The sequence below is a fragment of the Muscardinus avellanarius genome, assembly GCF_963383645.1.
Source record: "Muscardinus avellanarius genome assembly, chromosome: 1".
Lineage (NCBI taxonomy): Eukaryota > Metazoa > Chordata > Mammalia > Rodentia > Gliridae > Muscardinus > Muscardinus avellanarius.
In genome coordinates, this window is record NC_137786.1 from 88474944 (window position 1) to 88497471 (window position 22528).

A 22528-nucleotide genomic window follows, 5' to 3' on the forward strand; every position below is an offset into this window, starting at 1 on the left:
ATCCTGCTAGCCTTAGATGCCCCACACACCTGGGCATAAAAAGCCATAGAAGGTAAATGAATTCTTAATTGCCCCCTAAGACTGCTGCCCCAAACCTCTGAGTTATCTTCCATCTCCATAAGTCCAATTAAAGTTTAAGACTTTTTTTTTTTTTTTTTAAATACTGGGGATGGAAGCCAGGGGCATTCTACTTCCGAGTGATACCTCCAGCCCTATTTCTTATTCTTTGTTTTGTAACAGGGTCTGAGTTGCAAAGAGCCTAAGTAACTGAGGCTGTCCATGAACTGTGATCTTCCTGTCTCAACCTCCCAAATGCTGGGATTACAAGCATGCACCACCACACCCTGCTAGTTCAAGGCTTCTTTTTGTCCCTTCCTGCACACAGTTGGCTGCAAGCTATGTTTTCTTGGTTTCACTGCTCCCACTGCTGAAGAAAGGCAGGCCCCCAAGCCAGGGCGGTGCTACATTTTCGGACTACTCCTACTGGGAAAGAAGAGAGAAAGAGAAAAAAACAGCATAAACAAAAGGGGGACCTGCAGAAGATAGCATTTAACTGATTTTCTCCCCCCTCCAACTGAATCCACATCTCTTAGAGTTGGAGGAGGGCGTGAGATGGGGGAATCTCAGTGGAGAGGTGGAAAAGAACAGAGATGGAGCTTGTGACTCCCCCTGAAGGGAAGAGTCTGTCACTACTCTATGAGTTGTAAAGGTAGTAGAGAAGCTCCCAGGGGAAGAGAGAAAACCTTGATTCACTCCTTTCTGCTGCTGTGCTTACACATTCCCCACTTAACTTTGCCACTGAACAAAGCTAGTGCATTTCCTCAATAACTGCAATAAGGAGAGCAGAACTTAAAACAGATTGCTCTTAAAGTTTACAGAATTGAATATTCAGTTAATTTATATAGTGGCCAAATAACTCTAAGCATGGTATTTCCATCTGCAAAAAGAGTAGGTTAAGCATCTTTCTTTCTTTCTTTACTTATTTATTTCTTCTTTCTTTCATTTTTTCTTTCATTCTTTCTTTCTTTTCATAGTGAAAAATCATATATTTGTAATTAGCCTGCTAGACTCTGTTTAGAAGATCCCAATTTTGTTGGCAACATCCAAAGTATCACAATGGGGAGCCATGGAACACACACCTTCCTTTCTCCATGAGGCCTGATCAGGGTGTTGACCTTGGCAATGTCATTGTCATATAGTTTCTTCACAGCCTGTTTGATCTTCCTGGGAAGGATGGTGCTTGTTGGCCTTGACATCCTCAATAAACACAAGTATGTTGTTGTCTTCTCTCTTCTTCATGGCTGACTCAGTGGTCAGGAGGAACTTAATGACGGCATACTGGTCAAGCTTGTTTCTCTTGGGGGTGCTCTTGGGGGTGCTGCCTCTGGAGCCAGAGTGTTCTGGGCCACTATAGAGTGGGTGACATGTGGATCTTCCTCTTTTTGTGGCTGTGGACATCTTTCAACACTATGTTCTTGTCCTTAAAAGCCTTTGCCTTGGCTTTGGCTTTGGCAGGGGCAGGGTCTCTCTTCTTCGATTTAGCGCCATCTTGGTAAAAGGGAATAGGTTAAGTTTCTAGGACCACTTTTTCCAAAATTTTAATTCATCAGTTCCATAATGTATAAGTTACTAACTTTTAAAATAATTTAATTGTATAATTATATGTAAAATAATTTATAACTATTTCATAATTTATAAATTTAGTTTTAAATTCATAATTTTATAATAGCATGCAACTAAATTTTAACTTTCTGTGGATTAACTATACATAAATGTTTATAGGTAGTTTCTGATTTTTCTGTATCTCGCCATAATTTGATTAATGTCTCTTTGGTAATAGAATTTTATGCAAAAAATAAATGCAAGACTTTTTTTTTTTTGGTGATACTGCAGTTTCTGGAAACCCTTCTACCTCTGGGCTACACTCCCAGACACCTATTTTTTATATTTTTGTTTGGAAACAGGGTCTCTTAAGCCAGCGAGGCCAGCTTCGAACCTGCGCAATCATCCTGTGTCTGCCTCCCAAGCATGGGGATTACAAGCATGTGCCACCATGCCTGGCAAATGTAAGACGTTTTTAAAATCAAAATATATTTAAAAAAAAATTTGTAGTACTGGGGATGGATCCCAGGATTATTCTACCTCCAAGCTACACACCCTACCCGAGTTTTTAGTCCTTTTAATGTTTGAAACAGGGTTTCACTAAGTTGTAATATTTTCAAATTTTTCACTGAGTATTTGTATAGTTATTTTACAATTTAAAGCCTGGGAAATAGTTACAAGGTCTAAAGAGGAAGAGACTGCTTTCTCTGATCTCTGAATAGCTGTACATGGACATCTGTAAAATCTTTTGAAATTGCCTATGTCTCATGATCCTACTATGGATACAGCTCTTTGGATAACAGAAAGAACAAGAAATTTAAACAGACTTGATTCACAATAATTATAACAATTTTTTTAAAGAATCAAGAAGAAAGGATCTGGCATTAATACTGTCACTGTTTAGGTCTGCTTCTACAACTGTCATGCTATGAAGTAAAATGTGGATGAGGACAGAGATGGGAAGGAAAGCAGTAGTTGTGTACCTAGCACCCCTCCTTGAGGCAATATACTTTAAGGATACACTCTAATCATAGCTCATAGTTACAGATAAACTGCAGTAAAAATCCCAAAGTGTGAACTTAGCTCAAATACTGGCATCTGTTAACATTATACACTGCAGGTTCTAATGTCATGCTTTCTTCTAGATATACGAAGAATTTTTGTGTGATATAAGACCATTTTTTTGCTTTTATATTGAAAAGGGTATACATTTAAACTGTGCTTGGTGCTCTCCCCCCTTCCCATTTAGAGTCCAGTTTAACCATGCAATATTCATTTTTTACACATATTCAGATGTAACTCCTCCATTAATCAATCTCATCCTTCTTCCTCTCCTATCCTTCCATTCTAGCTTTGCTGAGATTTCCCCTCCATTACCTGGAGTCCCTCTGGTATGCCCAATGTTCTCTAGTTTGGGCATATTAGAGAAAACATATGTCACTTCTTTTTTTGTGCTTGGCTTATCTCACTTAACATAATGTTCTCCAGATCTTTCAATCTTCTTGAAAATGGCATGATTTTGTTCTTCTTTATAGCTGAATAGAATTCCATTGTGTATATTTTCCAAAATTTTGCAATCCATTCATCTGCTGATGGAGGCTAGACTGGTTCCATATTTTGGCTATTATGAATTGTGCTGCTATAAACATAGGTATGCATATTTTACTGTAGTTTTATGATTTCAACCCTTTTGGAATGGTAGAGCTGGATCATATGGTGGATCTATTCCCAGTTTTCTAAGGAATCTCCAACTGATCTCCATAGTGGCTGAATGAGTTTTCACTCCCACCAACAGTTGTAAAAGACTTCCTCTTTCCCCATATCCTTGCCAGCATTTGTTGTTATTTGATTTCTTTATGCTTGCCACTCTGATTGGGGTTAGATGTTTGGGTTTGATTTGCATCTCCCTGATGGCTAATGATGTAGAACATCTTTTCATGTATATAATGGCCATTTATTTGTGTCTCTTCTTTCGTAAGATGTCTATTCAGTTCATTTGCCCATTTCTTGACTGGGTTTTTTGTTTTGCTAGTGTAGAGTCTTTTGAGCTATTTGTATATTCTGGATATTAGCCCTCTATCAGAATGGTGGCTGGTAAAGATCTTCTCCCATTCTGTAGGCTTCCTCTTTAGGTTCTTGATGTTTTCCTTTGATGAGAAGAAGCTTTTTAGTTTGATGCCATCCTACTTGTTAATTCTTGCTTGAATTTTCTGAGCTTTGGAGGTCTTGTGAGAAAGTTTCTGCCTGTGCCTATCTGTTGAAGTGTTGAGTCTACACCCTCCTCTAATAACTTCACAGTCTCTGATCTGATTTCTAAGTCTTTGATCCATCTTGAGATGATTCCTGTACATGGTGAGACATAAGGATTTAGTTCCATCTTTCTACAAATGGATAGCCAGTTCTCCCAGCACCATTGTTGAAAAGGCTGTCTTTTCTTCAGAGTATTAGTTTAGCCCCTTTGTCAAAGATCAATTAACTATAGGTGTGTGGATTTGTTTTTGTATCTTCTGTTATGTTCCACTAGTCAGTATGCCTGTTGTGTCAATACCATGTTGTTTTACTAATATTGCTCTATAGTATAATTGGAAGTCTGGGATTGTGATGCCTCCTGCATGGCTCTTATTGCTGAGAATTTCTTTGGCAATTCTGGATCTTTTCTTTCTCCATATAAAATTCATATTTGATTTTTCTATGTTTATGAAGGATGTCATTGGTATTTTAATGGGAATTGCATTGAATCTATAGATCACTTTTGGCAGAATGGCCATGTTGATATTTATTCTGCCTATCCATGAGCACAGGAGATCTTTCCATCTTCCAAGGTCTTCTTCAATTTCTTTCTTTAATTTTTAATAGTCTTCTTTGTAAGGGACTTTTACATCTTTGGTTAGGTTTATTACTAGGTATTTTACTGGTTTTGAGGTTATAGTGGATGGAATTGTTTTCTTTATTTCTTTCATTGTGGATTCATTGTTGGCATAAAGAAAAGCAACTTATTTCTTTAGGTTGATTTTGTATCCTGCAACTTTGCTGAATTGGTTAATCAGTTCCAGAAGTCTTTTGGCTGAGTTCTTTGGGTCTTCTAGATAAAGGTTCATGTCATCTGTAAATAAGGATATTCTTAATTCTTCTCTTTGCATATCAATTCCTATGATTTCCTTCTCTTGTTTTATAGCTGTGGCAAGAGTCTCAAGGACTATGTTGAAAAGGATTGGTGATGGTGGGCATCCTTGTCTTGTTCCTGATTTTAGAGGAAATTCTTGCATTTTTTCCCATTCAATATGATGTTGGCTTTGGGTTTATTGTATATTGGCTTAATGAAATATATTATTTCTTTCCAATTTTCTGCAGTGTTTTTAACATAAATGGCTGTTGGATTTTGTCGAATGCTTTTTCAGCATCTATTGATACAATCATGTGTTCTTTGTTCTCAGTTCTATTTATGTGGTGAATAACATGTATTGATTTACTTATGTTTAACCAGCCTTGCTTTTCTGGGATTAAACCAACTTGGTCATGCTGTACAATTCTCTTGATTTGGTTTTGAATGCATATAGCTAGTATTTTTTTTTTTATAATTTTTCATCTTTGTTCATTAAGGATATTGGTCTGTAATTTTCCTTTCTTGAAGTTGTCTTTATTTTGTTTGGGAATTAATGTGATACTGACCTCTTATAAGGAATTTGGGAGAATTTCATCTCTTTCAGTTTCCCAGAACAAGTTGTGAAGTATTGGTATTAGCTCTTCACTGAAGATTTTGTAGAATTCAGCTGGAAATCCATCAAGGCCTGGGCTTTTATTTGATGGCAAAATTTTTATTGCTGGTTCTATTTCTTTGCTTGCTATTGGTTGTTAGAAACCTATTGATATCCTCCATGTTTTCCAGTCTATTAGAGTATAAATTTTCAAAATAGTTTCTGATAATCCTTTGAATTTCCCCACTGTCTGGTGGTAATGTCTCCTTTTTTCTGATTTTAATAACTGGAGTTGATTCTCTCTTTTGGTTAGGGTTGGCCATGGGTTTGTCAATCTTATTAATCTTTTCAAAGAACCAGATTTTGTTTTGTTGATTCTTTGAATTGATTTTTATTCTCTATTTCATTTATTTTTTTCAGATCTTAATAATTTCCTGCCTTCTGCTTGCTTTGGGATCAGACTGTTGCAGTCTTTCTAGGTCTTGGAGTTGTGTAATTGGGTTGTTTACTTGGCAATTCTCTGTCCTTCTTATGTGGGCACATAATGCTATAAACTTTCCTCTCAACACTGCCTTCAAAGTGTCCCATAGATTTTGGTATGTTGTTTCTCTATTTTCATTTATTTCCATAGATTTCTTTATTTTTCCCGTAATTTCCGATCTTACTCATTCATCATTCAATAGTGTATCATTCAATCGCCATGATTTTAAATAGTTTATTTTGGGTTTCTTTTGTTGATTTCTACTTTCATTCCATTATGCTCTGAAAAGATGCAAGGAATTATATTACATCTTTTGAATTTGATGGTGCTTGCTTTGTGTCACAGGATGTCATCTATTTTGGAGGAGGTTCCATGGGCTGCTGAGAAGAATGTGTATTCTGTTGTTCCTGGTTGAAATATTCTGTATATGTCTATTAGGCCCATTTGGTTTAGAGTTTTCTTTAGTTCTAAAGAGTCTTTATTAATCTTTTTAACCTGGAAGATCTATCCAGTGGTGTTAGAGGTGTGTTGAAGTCTCCCAAAATTATTGTATTTGGGTCTATTTGAGATCTGATGTCCAGGAGGGTTTGTTTTAAAAATGTGGTTGCACCCATATTTGGGGAATAAACATTTACTATCATTACATTTTCTTGGTGGATTGTTCCTTTTAATAAAAGGAAGTGCTCTGTTTTGTCTCTTCTGATGTATTTTAGCTTAAAGTCTGTTTTGTTGGATATTAGCACTGCTAACCCTGCCCATTTTTGGTCTCAAAAATATGTAACACTTCATGAATTTGTGTGTCATCCTTGCACAGGGGCCATGCTAATCTTCTTTGTATTTTCTAGTATATTAAACTAGGATATTCTAGTAATATAGCATATTACTAGAATAATTCTAGTATATTACTGCTGAAGTGAGCATGATATGAGAACATTTCGATCAATAGATGATAGATAGATAGATAGATAGATAGATAATAGATGTATTTTAGTCAGATTTTTCCAGAGCTATGACCAAAATAGCTGATAAGTGCAATTTAGAGGAGGAGAGATTTATTTGGCTCACAGTTTTAGAGATCAGCCCATGGTTGAACAGCTCAGAGGCAGAACCCACAGTGGAAGGGCCAGTGGCAGAGGTAAGCCACTTTCAGTCATGGTGACCTGACATAAAAAGAGAAAGAAAGAGAAGGGGACCAAGAATATATATATATATATATATATATATATATATATATATATATATATATACATATATATATATTTATATAATATATTATATAATTATATATATATATATATATATATATATATATATATTTCCCAAGCCACACCACTAGCAACCCATGTTCTCCAGCCATACACTGGAGGCCATGCTTTTAACACATGAGCTTTGGAGGAGGACATTCTAAACTTAAACTATAACATGTTGATAGATAGGTGATCAATCAATAAATAGATAGATAATAAATAGATAGGTGATAGATAACCTCTTTAAGAGTAGCTGCAGGTTTCACTTACTTGGAAGGCTAAAGTGGAAGAAATGTTTGAGCCCAAGAGTTCGATATCATTCTTTGCAATGGAGCAAAACCATCTAAAAAGTCATAAAATTAAAAATTAAAAATACATTCTTTACAAAGAATATGTTGTTTTATTAAGAGAACACCATGATTTAATATTTTGTAGAAATATTTGTCATATATGATTTGGGGGTTCATTTTTTTAGTTTTATGTCATATGTAAGATACGATCGGTTTGTTTTGGTCAAATCTGCTTGTATTTTCAGTTATTTCCCTTCTCCACTTTTTTGCTCAAATGCTCTGTCTGCATTGAGAGCCAAAGGCCCATTTCTGCCACTTTTCCAGCAAGTGTTCAAATGGAGCAGGGCTCAGTGATGCAACCAAACACTGTATTCATTTGCAGTTCAAACTTGATCAAAACCTAAGGCAAGGAAATTATTCTAATTTTGTCGATGGCAGCTGCATAATTTCCTATCCATGCACTAACTCTGCCATCATAGGTAGCCTCTGATAGCAGGCATAAACTTGGCAGTGTGTGAGAATTTTGGTAATAAGACATTGCTATCCACCGTAACACAGCCTTTATCATTATAACCCACAATTTCACTTTCATTAAAAGACCATCTTCATCAAATGTTGAAAAATAAATCACATATTATAATATGTATATATAATATATATATATATATGTGTGTGTGTGTGTGTGTGTGTGTGTGTGTGTATAATTCTCACAACAACCCTAAGATGTCAGTAGTTCTATCACTTTATATTATAAATGAGGAAATTGAGGCCCAAAGTTATACAACAACAAAGTGGTAGGGCCAGGGTTCTACATCTGCCACCCACTTCCTTAATATTCTAATCTGCTTCCTGTTGTTCTCTACTGCTTCCCAAAGGAGAGCTTATGAAGTGTCAGGCACTGAGCATTGGATAAGCCTGCTTAACTCATTTTTAGCTTTGATTGGCTTTAAAAGGTTTTGTTCAACTTCAACAGTTCACATTTCTCAGGACCTGAAAAACTTTAGATGTTCCAGATAGTAAAATTGAACTACTCCTGTAAGGGCCTAGTAATCTAAGTTTTATTCTACAAGGGAAAGATAGAACTATTTTTGTGAAACTTAATCTTCAGGACCTTCACTTTTGTAAGACTTTGTGGCCCTGAGAAGTTTTAATGAGACATTTATATTGAGTCTTTGTCTTTGAAATTTTGCACAGTAAGTTCTTTTTTTTCCTTTTTGGTGCTGGGGATTGAATCTAGGGGCATTCCACCTCCAAGCTACACTCTAAGCCCTATTTTATTTTTATTTTGAAACAAGGTCTTGCAAGGTTGGTGAGGGAGCCTTACTACTTACTGATGCTGTCCTAGAATCTGTGATCCTCCTGTTTCAACCTCCCAAGTACTGGAGTTATAGGCATGCATCACCATGCCCAGCTGCAAAGTAAATTATTTTAACTGTTATCAAGTGGAACTCTTGCTTTTTTTCACTCCCAACTCCCTCTCTGTCGTATTTCCTATGTTTGGTGGCTCTGAGGTAATTGTGAGCCTTTTGAGATCTAGCTGGAAAAACTTTAAAATGTGGATTATTTAACATGGACTTAGTGTGGCTCCCAGTGACTTCTGCATGTTTATATTGCATGTGCAGGACAGAATGAATAATGTCTCATCTACAAGAAAGTACAGAGCTAAAGGTTACATTGTGAGTTAAGTATATGGGTAGTAGAGAAATGAGGTTTTAAGATCCAGGGTCAGAAGCTAGTCCATGGGAAATTCTTCTACTCATCAGATAGGTAGAATTAAAATAAAATGAATCAGTTATCATAAATGACTCATCAAGGTCAAAGTTTTCTCCAAGCATAAATTACTTCATAATACAACATGTATAATTATAAATATGCATTTTTATGAAACAATGAAAAAAACTTATCAGAATGCTTGTGTTTGTAAAGGCACAAACCTGGAATAGAATTACAAAAGAATCAAATACTCATGAATGTGATGTCATGTGTTTTATATAACCCAATATACAGGATCAAATCCTTATATATTTGATGCACTGTCATGCTGAAGACCAGAGGTTCACAAAATACTACCTATTCAAAAAAACTCCCTAAAGATACATGTGTTTCTATGATCAATATCCTACATATATTTATGCAATGTGTGTTATATAAGAGACATTTGCTTATGCAATTTTATAGCCCATTATAATATAGCACCAATTCTGAAATACATTTGAATTCATCTTGTGTGTTTCTTAACTTCTTATTACTCTTTTTTTCAGAATTATTAAGCATAGAAAAATTAAAATACCAAAAGGAAGTAACCCAGTAAAAGCTAATAACATAAATAGAAGATATTTATGATATCCATTAGTTGATTTTTGTTTCACTTTATTATCATTCTTTTTTCATTCTAAATAAATACTCATTTATGGATCTAATATTCTATTTGCAATGCATATTATTTTTCTATTAAGGGCCCTCATTGAATTAAGATGCAGGCCATACCAAACCAGGATCTCACACTAAATGACACAAACCCAAAAGATCTTCACGGCTGGCCTGTGGGGAAAGGTTAAAAGGTGTCTCACTTTGGGAAGACAGGTTCTTTACATGGTTCAAGCCCTTGTCCCAATGATAAAATTCTAAATGCACATATAAAGATGTGGTTTTCAATTTGGCATCAAAGCTCATTTGGCCTCAAAACTGAGCTAGAATTGACATGAGGCCATTAAGAATCTTAATTGAATCCATTTGGATGAATATTCCTATAGTCTCAGTACCTCACAGGTATTCCTATAATGCAGTTCTCTTGTACCAAATGAGGATTTTCTACTAGCTTCCCTGGCTGCTTTTCTAATTTAATAAAGTTTATGAAAAAATTACAAACCAGCATCCAGCTTGCATTGCTGCCAGATTTTTTTTTCTATGCTCCGCTAGTCTCTATCCAGCAGGATACAGTGTGTACTTTAAGTTCCTCTGTTTCTGTCTGGGGAAAGATGAAGCAGGACTAAGCCTCAGAGTCACACTAGAGGGGGCACCTGAACAATTTTCTAGTGACTAGAGGCCAAGATAGGTTATTTTTTCTCAGTCCAGCTCTATGTTTACACATATGGCAAAAATATATCCCAGATTTTGACATTAGGTTTCCTGACAATCTTAATTTTCAGTAGGTTGTTTCACCTTCTTCTTGGTCTATACTGACATTTAGTGAAATTATGAGGGAAGCTCCATCAAGGGCTCCAGTACAGACATCATCTGAACACAAATGTTTTTCCTTTCTTCATTATCCTAAAAAGATTAAAAAAAAAAATATATATATATATATATATATCTTGTAAATGTATTCATTCTTTTAACACCTGACTCTAAAACCAACCTTCTAGGCAATGCTTGACCCAGCTAGTCAGTTTTGTCTTTACAGAACTTTATATTGATACTGCTGTAAATTTTCCTGGAATCCCTAACCTTTCACAGGATATGGCTCCTTTTATTTTCTTCCAGGCTAATTTATTCTCTCTGCCTATATAACTATCCTGTATGGTCCCTGACTTTGTCCTTCACATATGTATAACAAAGAGTTCTTTTCCATGTGAGATTTAAAGACTCCTTCCCTGGGTGTACATCATATGGCCATACACTAATCTTAAAATTAGTTATCTCTCTCATCTCTTCTGGAAAGAATGTGATTTAGTTTTCTAGAATTAGCTAATTTTCTCAAGCCTTTTCTTTTCTGTCCTATTCAGCATCCACAAACATATTTTCAAAGTGGATAGTCACTAAAGTTTCCCTTTGCATAACATTGAGTTACTGCTGGGACAATGGGAACAAGAACTGGGGACACCTTCACTGTGACCTTCTGTGTCTTTTCACTGGCTAAATTAAAACATCAGAAGTCCTTACTGATAGCAGAGCTATGAGAAGGAAGGATCCAGGAGCTCTGAGCCTCATGAAGGAAAGACTCTTGCCTACCTGAAAAACATATGCTGGACTACTACACAAAGGGGAAATGAATTTCTATTTTGTTAAGAACTGAAATTTGAAAGTTTGTTATAGCTACTATCTTTAACAAAATTAGGTGTTGAGGTTCATTCTGTCCTGTCCTACCAAATATCTGAGTATGGGTTCATTATGAGCACATGCTATAAATGCCACACATAATTATTTCAACAGCTTTATATCCAGCCCTAGAAAGTTTCTAACCCTTATCTTGAAATCATTAGTCTATCTTATTACAAGCTCTATTTTTAATGTGAATTTAAGAAAAATTCCGATATTCCACAGACCACTGTCTTGTCATATCTTTTTTGTTTTAAATCTTTTATTTTATCAATGTCTCACTCTCCAAGGGATGCCTCTTAACAACCATCCCACGAGAAGAATGACCTTTTACAATATAAAGACATCTTCAAACCACAGTAGCAACAACAGACTCGATTTGCACCAAAAGCTAAAAAGAGTGTTTTCCATGAATTTAGTAGTTTCTGTATTTGACATAACTAAGCCGTTTAGATATTTAGGGTAGCCCTTATGTCTTCTGATGGTCACAAGAAGAGATAATTAATGCCCCAAAGTTATTAATATCACACTTTCCCCCTTCTGTAAACCAGTCAAATCCATAAGCATAAGACAGAGGGGATGGTTTAGACATGTTAATCCTCACAAAGGTTGCTTTCACATATATAATTTACAGAGCAAATGGTAATGGTGGCTTCAACATTTGGTCATGGTCAGGTCCCAATACCTTACTTATCCTTGGAAATCCAATCTCACCATTTGATACTAACGGTGGTCTAAGTGGTGCTAAAGAAATTCTCCCACCGGCTGAGTGCCTGTCAGGGAGAAAGGGGTCTAGTAAAATATGACAGGCTTTGATTATTTTCCAGTGCTTATGCCACAGAGCTGCCTTCTTTGCTTCTTGGCCTTCCAAAAGACACAATTAGGCTAAAGTGGTGCCCAACAGTGATTGTAGGAAAGAAGAGACACTGGGAATATTTTAGCAAATGAATAGCAACAGACTGATGGCAAAACTCACGTTCGAAGGCCAAGAACAAGAATTAAACGGTTTATTTTAAGACAGCAGAAGAGTTAAAAAAAAAAAACAGATTGAAAAACATATGATACCCCCTCCAGCTCAAAGCTCTGCAAACAGCAATGGCATTTGCGAAGTTCTGCATGTCTTCTCAAATGTGGTTTCAGTTTTAATGTGTGTTGACATCTTTCTCTGTGTGCCGAATTAACTGGAGGAACAACAGTTTGTGCTTTTCTTTTTTCCTTTTCCTTTTTGGGACAGGATGAGAATAGGAAAAAGAACCTTGTAACTATATTTACTTTGATCAAGTGTACATCCAGAATGAGCACTAAGATTCAGCTTTTCTTCACTTATTCCAAATTAATATAATGAAAATATGCTTATCCTTTAAGCCATTGAGTCAGTATTTTGCAGAAGAGACATAATAATGAAGACTTATTATATTCTCCTCTGAAGCAGAAAAAATGAAATAGACAAATGTAATGATTAAAAATGATTTTAATTTCCAAAACAAATAAATGATAAACAAATTCAGTACAGAATTAACAAAACCACAAAAAGAAATGGAGCTTCAAAGTCTTGTTGAAAAAATAATGGAGTGAAAAATTAAGGGCTTTTCCATAAAACAAATTTAGGAAGAAAGAGAAAGAAGCAACGTGCCAAGGACTGTACTGATTAGGAAGTGGGCAATTTAATTTCTTCAGGAGAGTAAATCTCCAACATGAATTAATTTGCTTCACGCTGGGTCCTGCTGGTTTTTCTTCTTCCCTCAATCACTGTTTATTTCACAAAATCAGTACTCACCTATCCTCTTTGATTATTTAATTTTAGGAGGATTTCTCTTTAACAAAACAGCACAGCCAAAGCCAACTCTGCATGTAATGTGTAAACACATTAGAATGGCCTGCCTAAATGTGGGGATTATTTATTTCATTTTGGAGACAACATTGTTTGGATGCTCTACTTCCCCTCCAGTGAAAATGCTCCGTAAGATTCCTGAATTTGCTTCCCACTGTGTGTATCTTTTCACTGACATTTACCAAATGCACAGACACTGTTATAGAAATCAGGAGAGCAATGTTCAAGCCATGACATGCATACAGTCTTATTTCCAAAAGAAATTCTTATTCCAAAAGAAATAAGAATGTTGGACTATAGCTGATGAAAACAGTAAATAATACACAAAGTACCATTTTAAAAGGAAAGCTGTCATTGATATCCTCATTACCAAAATCTCTGTGAATATCTAAATTCATCTGGGTTCCTACTTTACATGCATGGATCAGTAGAAAAGCCAGGTTTATCAGGATTCAGGACTATGGCATTTTTAAACAATGAGACTGGCACCTCAACAGATCTCTCTTGGCCGAATATTTAAAGTTAATTCAAAATATGATGCAAACATTTAAAAAGAAATAGCTAAAGATCCCCTAAGAATTGCTACATAGTTTGTTTTTCACTTAGCCTCAAGGATGAGCATGCCTATAGTCTTTTCCTTTTATCTTTATTTCAGCTTCTTTATTGCTTCTGATTAGTGACCTCAATTGAGACTCATTGCTCATTGCAAAGGCTGCTAATGGGTTGTTTGGGTCTGAGTCCATTAGGATAAAATAGTCCTTTCCAGCTTTAAGGCTGGGTTTTTCCACCCCCAGTCCATCCTCCCCAGGACAATGATCATGTTATCCAAAATGATCACTGTATTTTCCACATGATTTAAAATAAAGTTAACTTTATTATTTTTCTATAATGATATCTCTAGTCTTATATTTCCTGTCAGGCTATCAGGCTGCATCACTTTGAGACAAAGTATTTTCTTATCAAAACTCATCACAGAAAGACCTGATTATGAAACCAAATATTTGTATAGATCTTCACTGTGAACTTTAACCATGAGATAACCTTCTGGATTATTAGCCTATTGTGATCACACTTATTTTTTTTCTTCCATGCTTTGTCACTTTACAGACATGAAAGTGCTGCTCATCGTTGCTAGGAGATGGGTGGCTATGGCAACAGTGGGGGCAGAGGCAGCTGGAGAGCCTCGGGCGCAGTCAGGTTGAGGCTCTGTTTTGATCTCTAAATGACTCTGTGGCGGTCCTGAGCATGGAAGCCCCAAATCACTGCCTCTTCAGCTTCTTTCAAAAGATGTGCCACATGGCTCCCTATTAGCAAGTGTCTTTTTGCTGCTGAACTATATACTGTGAGGTTGTCTAAAAAAGAAAAAAAGCTGGATAACAAGGGAGATTATCACTATTTGACTGTGTTTTCATACTGTTATTAATTTAGTTCAGATCTAGGGCCATATGCTTCCCTTCATCATTCCACTGAACTCCTAGTGACTCTCATGGAAGTTTCTTGCAAAGAATGAGAGTGGCATATGGCTCTAATGGTGGTGCATTCATTCCTCAAAGATTTATGGCTACCATAAAGTTTTTAATCATTATACTGAAGACACCCCTCAACTTCTTCAGAATGGAGTGTCTTCACTGACTTAAGAATTCCTAGCCACACAGCCATACCTAGTATAGCAACAAATGTTTCCTTTTTTAAAAAACTTGAGTGGAGACAAAAATATTGATCTCTTCCACTTGTAATCAAATAAGAAGGCAAATTAAAGTCATCAACATTCAAAGGGATTCATCTATCTGTAATCCCCGGGCTTGGGAAGCAGAGACAGGAGGATCGCACAGGTTCGAAGCCAGTCATGCCGGATTAAGAGACCCTGTTTCCAAATAAAAAGTATAAAATAGGTCTGGGAGTGTAGCCCAGAAATAGAAGGGTTTCCAGGAACCCCCAGTAACACCAAATAAATAAATAAATAAATAAATAAATAAATAAATAAATAAGTAAGTAAATAAATAAATAAATAAATAATTTTCTTGTTGAACCACAAAAGATCACAAAATTTTTTGTCATGTCACTCCGCTAAAAACTACCACATCAGACCCAAACTCCAGGGCCAGGTCCTCCTCTGCCTGTAGTTGTGCTGACCAACCCAGTCAGCACAAGTTAATTCCTTTCTACAAATCTTTTATCTGATCAAATCAAAGAAGTTTTTTATTTCCTCTTCCTCCCCACTCCTACCCTCATTCTCTCCCTCACCACTCTTCTTTCACATAAATTATTTCTATATCTTTGCTGCTTTCATTTCCTAAATTGCCTCTCCACCCTGAAAGCTCATGTTGGTCCAAACACTTATCAGTGACCTGGACCCTGTGCTAAGTGCTAGAATCTATAGAACATAATGAGAGCGCCACACCATCTAGACAATAACAGATTCAGAAAAACTAATAGTGGGTGTTATCTCTGAAATGTTCACTCAATGCAGGACTTATTTAGACACCATTCCTTATTTGATACTCATAATAACCTATGTTGTTTTTACCACTTGCAGTTGACAGCTAAGGGAACTCAGGTTCAGTGAGTAGAAGTGATTTGTCCATTGTGCGAGAGCCAGGTTCCAGTGAAAATGAGACTAGAACCTAGATCTGCCTCACTTAAAAACGATCACTCTATTGAGTTGATACCATAAGATATTTTTGGTAAGATGAATGTATATTGTTCCAGGCTAGAAACTATGAAGGGAGGGAAGAAACAGCTTCATCTAGGGGATGAGAGAAGAATGCCTAGGAAAGGGGGTTCAATTAAGGGAACTGAACACAGTAGGAAGAGGACATTTTAGGAAAAGGCATAAATTAAGAACTTACATTTTTAGCTTCTTTTAATTTCAGTCCTCTCACCTCTACCACTTCTCTTTTTCCAAGTAAAATCAGTGGCAACAATTCCCCTAAAACAACTCATCTGCACATTCCTTCCTGCCTCTGATTCTCCTCTAACCTCTGAAGTCACTTACTTTGTAACAGCCTCTGGGGTCTAGATTAGTACCATTTTATGTTGCTCACTGTTAACTGAACCATACACATTTTGAGGGCAAGGATCACACCTTTTATCCATCTTGGATCTTTTAGAGTACAAAAGGCCTATTTTAGGAACATTGCATATGGTTTTCACATACCACTTACTGGCCATAATAATTTGTCCATACCTGTATTGTGTTTTATAAATTCTTTCATTTATATGGTCACCTTAGATCCTTATAATAACCCAGTAAAGAATTCTGGCTTGCTGTTTTAAATCCCCATTTTACAGCTTAAAGAAAATTGCAATTAAGTAGAGCAATTAATTGGAAAACCTAGGGTCACTAAGATGATAAATCAATGATATGCCAAAGAAAAGGATCAGGATCTTTCTCTCTCTCTCTCTCTCTCTCTCTCTCTCTCTCTCTCTCTCTCTCTCTCTCTCCCTCCCTCCCTCCCTCCCTCCCTCCCTCCCTCCCTCCCTCCCTCTCCTATGCAATGCCTGATAGATGGACTGACTGCTATGTTTAGTCATTTAATTCTGGGTTTTCCAACTAACTACTATATTTAATTACAGTTTTTTTAACCTAAAAATGGGAACTTAAAACAGCAACTATATTTCATTTTACTTAAGCCATTTGATACTTGAACCTAGAGCAAAAAGAGAAATGTTCATTGTGTGTAAATTTGCATGGTAGCTACTCTTATCCACATGAGATTCCTGGATGAACCATTTTAACAAGCTACATACTGACTCTAAACAGCAGGTGGGGATTTCCCAGCCATCTGCTGACTTCCTCAGTTGAGAGCCCTTGCAAAAGTCACTAACATGCTCATGAATGGGATGAATGGTCCTGTGCATTAATCAAAGACAGCAGGAAAGTAACCAGACTAGACTCTCCCTACAGAAGGCTGGGTGGCTGTCAAAGCCCAGAGGGAAGGTACCACACAGGATAAAATAAACATCTACTCAAGGCAATGCTTGTTTTCTCTATAAAAGAAATGCCACTCAACCAGTAGCCCTAGGACTAGCCACTCTGAGCACGTCTCCAGTAAAGGCAGGCACCTACATAAACCCTTTATAGAACCTCCTCAGCCAAACACTACTGTATCTCAATGAAAGCTAGACCTCAAATTTCTTTGCCATTGACCTAGCAGGTTAACATCATAAAACATTCTCTAGGCACAGAGGGCTTCTTGAATCTTTTATGTGGCTTGCTCTTCTATCCCAAGTCCTGGGATAACCTGTGTCGACCACTGGGACAGAATTCAAATGAGGCAGGTGAGTGCCACTCATTGGTAACTCTGTTAAATCCTGGGGGCGAGCAGTTTCACAGAACTCCTTTCGCACTCCCTCCTTTAAACTCTCCTTCCCAGGTTCCCACTATTCTGCATGTGCTGTTCTCGCTACTCAATCACAGCACTTCCCAAGAAGAAAATTCTTGTGGTTGCGATCTCTCCACTGCTTTTCTTGGCCCGCTAAAATTAATTGATTAAATGTTTGGAGAATATTCAACTTTGTTAGAAACTGACAAAAAATGTCTATTTATTTATATATTTGTTTTTGTTTATAGAAAACAAAAAACTATGCCCCCACTGAGCACGATGGTGCATGCCTGTTATCCATGCAGTACTTGGGAGACTGAGACAGGAGGATTCCAAGTTCAAGGACAACCTTAGCAATATGGTGATACTCAGCAGCCTAATGAGACCCTGTTTCTAAATAAATAAATAAATAAATAAATAAATAAATAAATAAAGCTGGGGGTATATAGCTCAGAGGTAGAATGCCTCTGGGTCCAGTCTCTCTCTCTCTCTCTCTCTCTCTCTCTCTCTCTCTCTCTCTCTCTCACACACACACACACACACACACACACACACACACACACACACACAGAACTATGTCCTGTTTTTCACCCATATACTTAAAGAAAATTTGTTTGTTTCTCCCATGTTTTTACATTTCTCTTTTAATTCATAATGAGACTTCTCAGTAGTCCATGTAAGAAAAGAACCATGACCCACAGTTGCAAGAATCATTTTACAGGAAATTTTCCAGAAATTATTGAATTCTGATCAGTCTTAATGACATGTTTTATGACCAGATAACTGCCCTGGAGACAAGAATTCTTATCCTTGACTTTATCATCACAGCTATCCAAGTTTTTCCTGCCCCAATCTCTTTTGATCCTGGTGATAACTGTTTTATCTCTGTTGGATCTTAGCTCTCCAACCCATATGAACGGCATCACAGCACAAGAGTTTGAAGCCAGCCTTTTTAAACAGCCTACCACCAGCTCACTTCAGTTTACTGTCCTCTACTGGCCATGGGGATTATAATGGTGCTCCTCCTGCACCCAAATTTTAGTGTGAATTCACACTGCCTAGGTAATGTTGATTTTCTTCTATTATGCTAATACATACAAACTATGTATGTATATGGTATATGTATATAGATATGCATACCTATATATCTATATACATTACTAAAAATCTCATATAAAATAGTTTCAACATTTAAAAACTATTAGAAAATTATTTTTTCTGTTCATTTACTTTTGGTTTTTAATTTTGCTTTTACATTTTGAGGGGTGGGGATGGGGAAAACTCCTTCTATATCCAAGTTATTAGCAGAAAGGCATTAACCTGCTGTATGAACACATCAACTAATTTTCAAAGTGCATTTTTTTACACCGCTTTCTCTGTCTTTTTGTTTGTGAAGAATAGATTGTTTTCCTTCCCGGAGGACTGCGGCAGTAAGAAACGCCGTCAAAGAATCACACGCAGTATGTGTCCATGGTATCCTGGAAATTATGGAATATGCTTCTCCCCAAGTCTCTTTTCTTTTCAGTTTCAAGCTGTTATAAACATTACTTTCCACAGACTCTTAAAAACTCTCATACAGTGTTCTGGGCACTTCCAAACCAGTCAAAACCTATCTTTTAAAGATGGCAGAAATATGTGGTATAACATTTTAAAATATATTTTAATAGCACCCACTTTAATAATGGCACAGATCTGTCTGCATTTTGAGGACCTAGATTTATTTATTGCAAACTGAGAAGAGAATAGGGCATATAAATGAACCTGCTATTCTGAATATTTATCTCTCCCCCAAAATTTTATGGTGAAATACTAACTCTCCAGGTGGTAGGTATTAGGAAATGGGGCCATTAAGAGTAGAGAAGATTAGTATTAATTTAAAAGTAACCCAGAGAGATCCCTTACTCCTTCAACCATGTAAAGATACACCAAGAAGGTGCCATCTATGAAACAGAAAGCCTGCTCTCAAAAGACACTGAATTTGTGGGTGGCCAGATCTTGGACTTCTGGCCTCCAGAACAGTGAGAAATAAGTTTCTGTGAAGCATCATCCCAGCCTGTGTTAGTTTGTTAGAGCTACTCAAATGGACTAAGGCAGAAATCTTAGAGAACCTAAGTCCCACCCATTCTACCTGTTTCAATTTGTTCCCCTCTCATTATGGAGTGCAAGGAGAGCGTAAGCTCTAAGTAAATGTCTGTGTTCTTTCATTTTCCTATCCAATCTCTGATTATAAAAATTATAAGCAGAAGAGATTTTTTAAGAGGAGATAACTGGAGGGAAATTAGGCAAAACAGCCAGACTATGATCTCGGCATTATACTGATTAATTTAGAGCTAGCAGGGTTTTTTAAATCATTTTAGATGAATATTTCTATCTGATTAAAAAAATAATCAAGGGCTGGAGTTATAGCATAGCAGCAGAGTTTTTGCCTAGCATGCAAGAAATCCTGGTTTAATCCCAGAACAGAGAAAAACAAGACAATATTGAACTCTAAAATATACATATAAAGAAAATGTTTTATGTTAAGTGGTTTATTGTTATTAATCACATTTATTTAATATGGGATTAAACTAAGAGTCTCACACATGCTACGCAAGCATTCCACCCAGAAAGGGGAAAAGGTGTATTTGTTGACCCAAACAAAATTAGTTTTGACTCCCTTCATTATTGTATTTAGATGTTTTTACTCTGAGAATTCCAAATGGTCTGGGTATTTCCTACGAAAAATGAGCTTGGCAAGTAAGTCACTAAGTCAGTTTTTGCTCTATAAACTAGTTAAAAAGTAATGGTTTTATATATATATTGCTTTATTTTCCTTTTATTGCTCAATAACATGAAACCATGTATAGATTCGTGTTCTAAAGAGTTAAAGCACACATTTCCAAGTGAACCTGCAGAAAAATCCTAAAATTTAGAAGAAGTTCACAATGAGCCTTGTGAACCCTTACTCAGCTAACCACGTGGTCTGAGTTTAAAAGGGAATCCCTTATTTCTAAGAGGTGATTCCGATGGGCATCTCAGTTTTTGTTTTAGGATATTTGATTACTCCATATATATGTTTGTGTGGCTTGTCTCTGGCTGGCTACTTTCAACTAGTGCAAAAATACTAATCCCCACTGGTTAGTTGGAGAATAGCATAGGCCACCTAGGTATAAATAATCCTGTAACTTTCTGCAATGACCTTACCACTCACTTCTATTGGTAGTTTTGACCACAGAAATGAGTTAAAGGACAATTCATTTTCATTTTGTATACTAAAGCCCAGCAAGATGATGTGGTGCAGTTACATACTACCCCTGGGTTAAAGGATTGTAGTTTAAAATATTCAAAGCAATTTTTTAACAGAGCAAAGGAAATCATATGTTCATATGCCATGTGCTTTGACAAATCTTCTCTTCATGGCACTAACATAATAGACCTTAAATTTGTTGAGACAAGGCTCCATCACTTGCCAGCTACTGGACTTTTGTGAAACTTGACCTTTGTTTCCTTGATAGCACAATGAAGTGAAGAATTTCCAGAATTGCCTACAACTTCAAAATTAGTTGAAGCAAATGAGAGGGTGCCTGGGACATTGCTTGGCATATAAGAGACACCCAATCATCCTTAGTCTGATTTTCTCCATTTCCAAAATACTTTAGTAATATGACCTAGAGTTGAATTCTGACCTTGAATTTTTACATAAATTCCTAACTCTGAGATACTTTGAGATACTTTTGTAATTAGAATACTAATCTTGCCGATAAAGTTGACAGCTGGCTTTTCTGTGTGATTTCAATAGCAATGGAAAGTTTCCCTGACTTCAAAAACAATTCTGTTTGCTATGCTCATGTCTAAAGCTTCTTTCACAAGAAACAAAGGCATTTATGCCAGAATTATAGATAAATCCAAATATATAAATCCCCCAAAGAAAGATAACACACAGGCTTAAATTCATACCAGGTTTTAGAGGACTGATAACAAATACTACTTTCTTTTGATTAATGTGACAGAGCAGGGGTGAAAGCTCTGGGGGAGTGCAGCTGAGTAGCCTGGGCTCAGAAGACCATCCACAAGGGAAGAAAATGATCTCAAAACAAAAGACAAAGTCAAGACAAATTTCTGCAACCACATAATTTATCCCCCAGTCCAGACCCTGCAGAAGGAGATATGATTTACATCACAATGACTTTAAAAAAATACTTTAGTCTGATAGTGGTATAGAAACCAGTTTAAATTACAGGCTTATTTCTATAGCAGCAACACTTTCTGTTACTGCTCATCAGACCTGAACATCTATATGATCAGAGGTGGTATAAGTAGAAACACGCCAGCACCCTTGGTGGGATGGGCTCTGCCCACAGGCATTGCTGCCAGGTAGAGCTGTGTGTTTAACATTCATAACCTGGTGCTATGAATCCACGTCTCTTTTCCCCGGGGGTTGAGGAATAAATAAGTGAACTACTGAGTGGAACTTGCAGAGAAGCGGTGAAGGTTTTTAAAGCGATTGGTGTTTCTAACCCTTCCCCCTGGAACAGCCGGTGGTCCACTGGATGCTCTGAAATCATTCTGGACCCTCCAGTGCATCAGCCAAAGAAAGGAACAAGGGAGTAAGAGTTCCGTTTTGTTTTGTTTTGAGCCCAACATCAATGACTCTTTGTGGAGTGCTTCAGCCCAGGACACATAACCCACTGCTTTACTGAGGAGTGGTAGCCTGGTGGGAAAAATATCAAGTGATTTAAACAGCAAATTCTGAAAGCACTGAGCTCTCAGACTTGAGCATTTATCGTCTTTGATTACAAACTTATCAAGAACAAAGATCATGTGTGTATTCTGAACCAGCATTCTATAGATATTCAGGGAATATTAAACAATAAACACTTGATTGCAAAAAGCCTTTACACATCTTCTCTGATGATCAGGCCAGGCTCCTTAAGTGGGAATATATATTTTATATTCATTCTTGAGCTAAAGTCTTTCTAGTGGTAAAATATTCCTTGTACCCCCTGAAGTTAATAAAACTTTAGTTGTTCTTCAGTAGGA

The 22528-nt window shown here is 36.6% G+C and overlaps 1 pseudogene across 1 annotated transcript; it reads right to left on the reverse strand.

The window, feature by feature from the left end:
• Positions 1–1074: 1074 nt before the first annotated feature.
• Positions 1075–22053, reverse strand: LOC308272120 (large ribosomal subunit protein uL23-like; annotated as a pseudogene). The gene is made up of 2 exons: positions 21891–22053; positions 1075–1548 (listed from the first exon to the last, which is right to left on the reverse strand). The product of its transcript is annotated as a large ribosomal subunit protein uL23-like (transcript).
• Between the last annotated feature and the right edge of the window lie 475 nt (positions 22054–22528).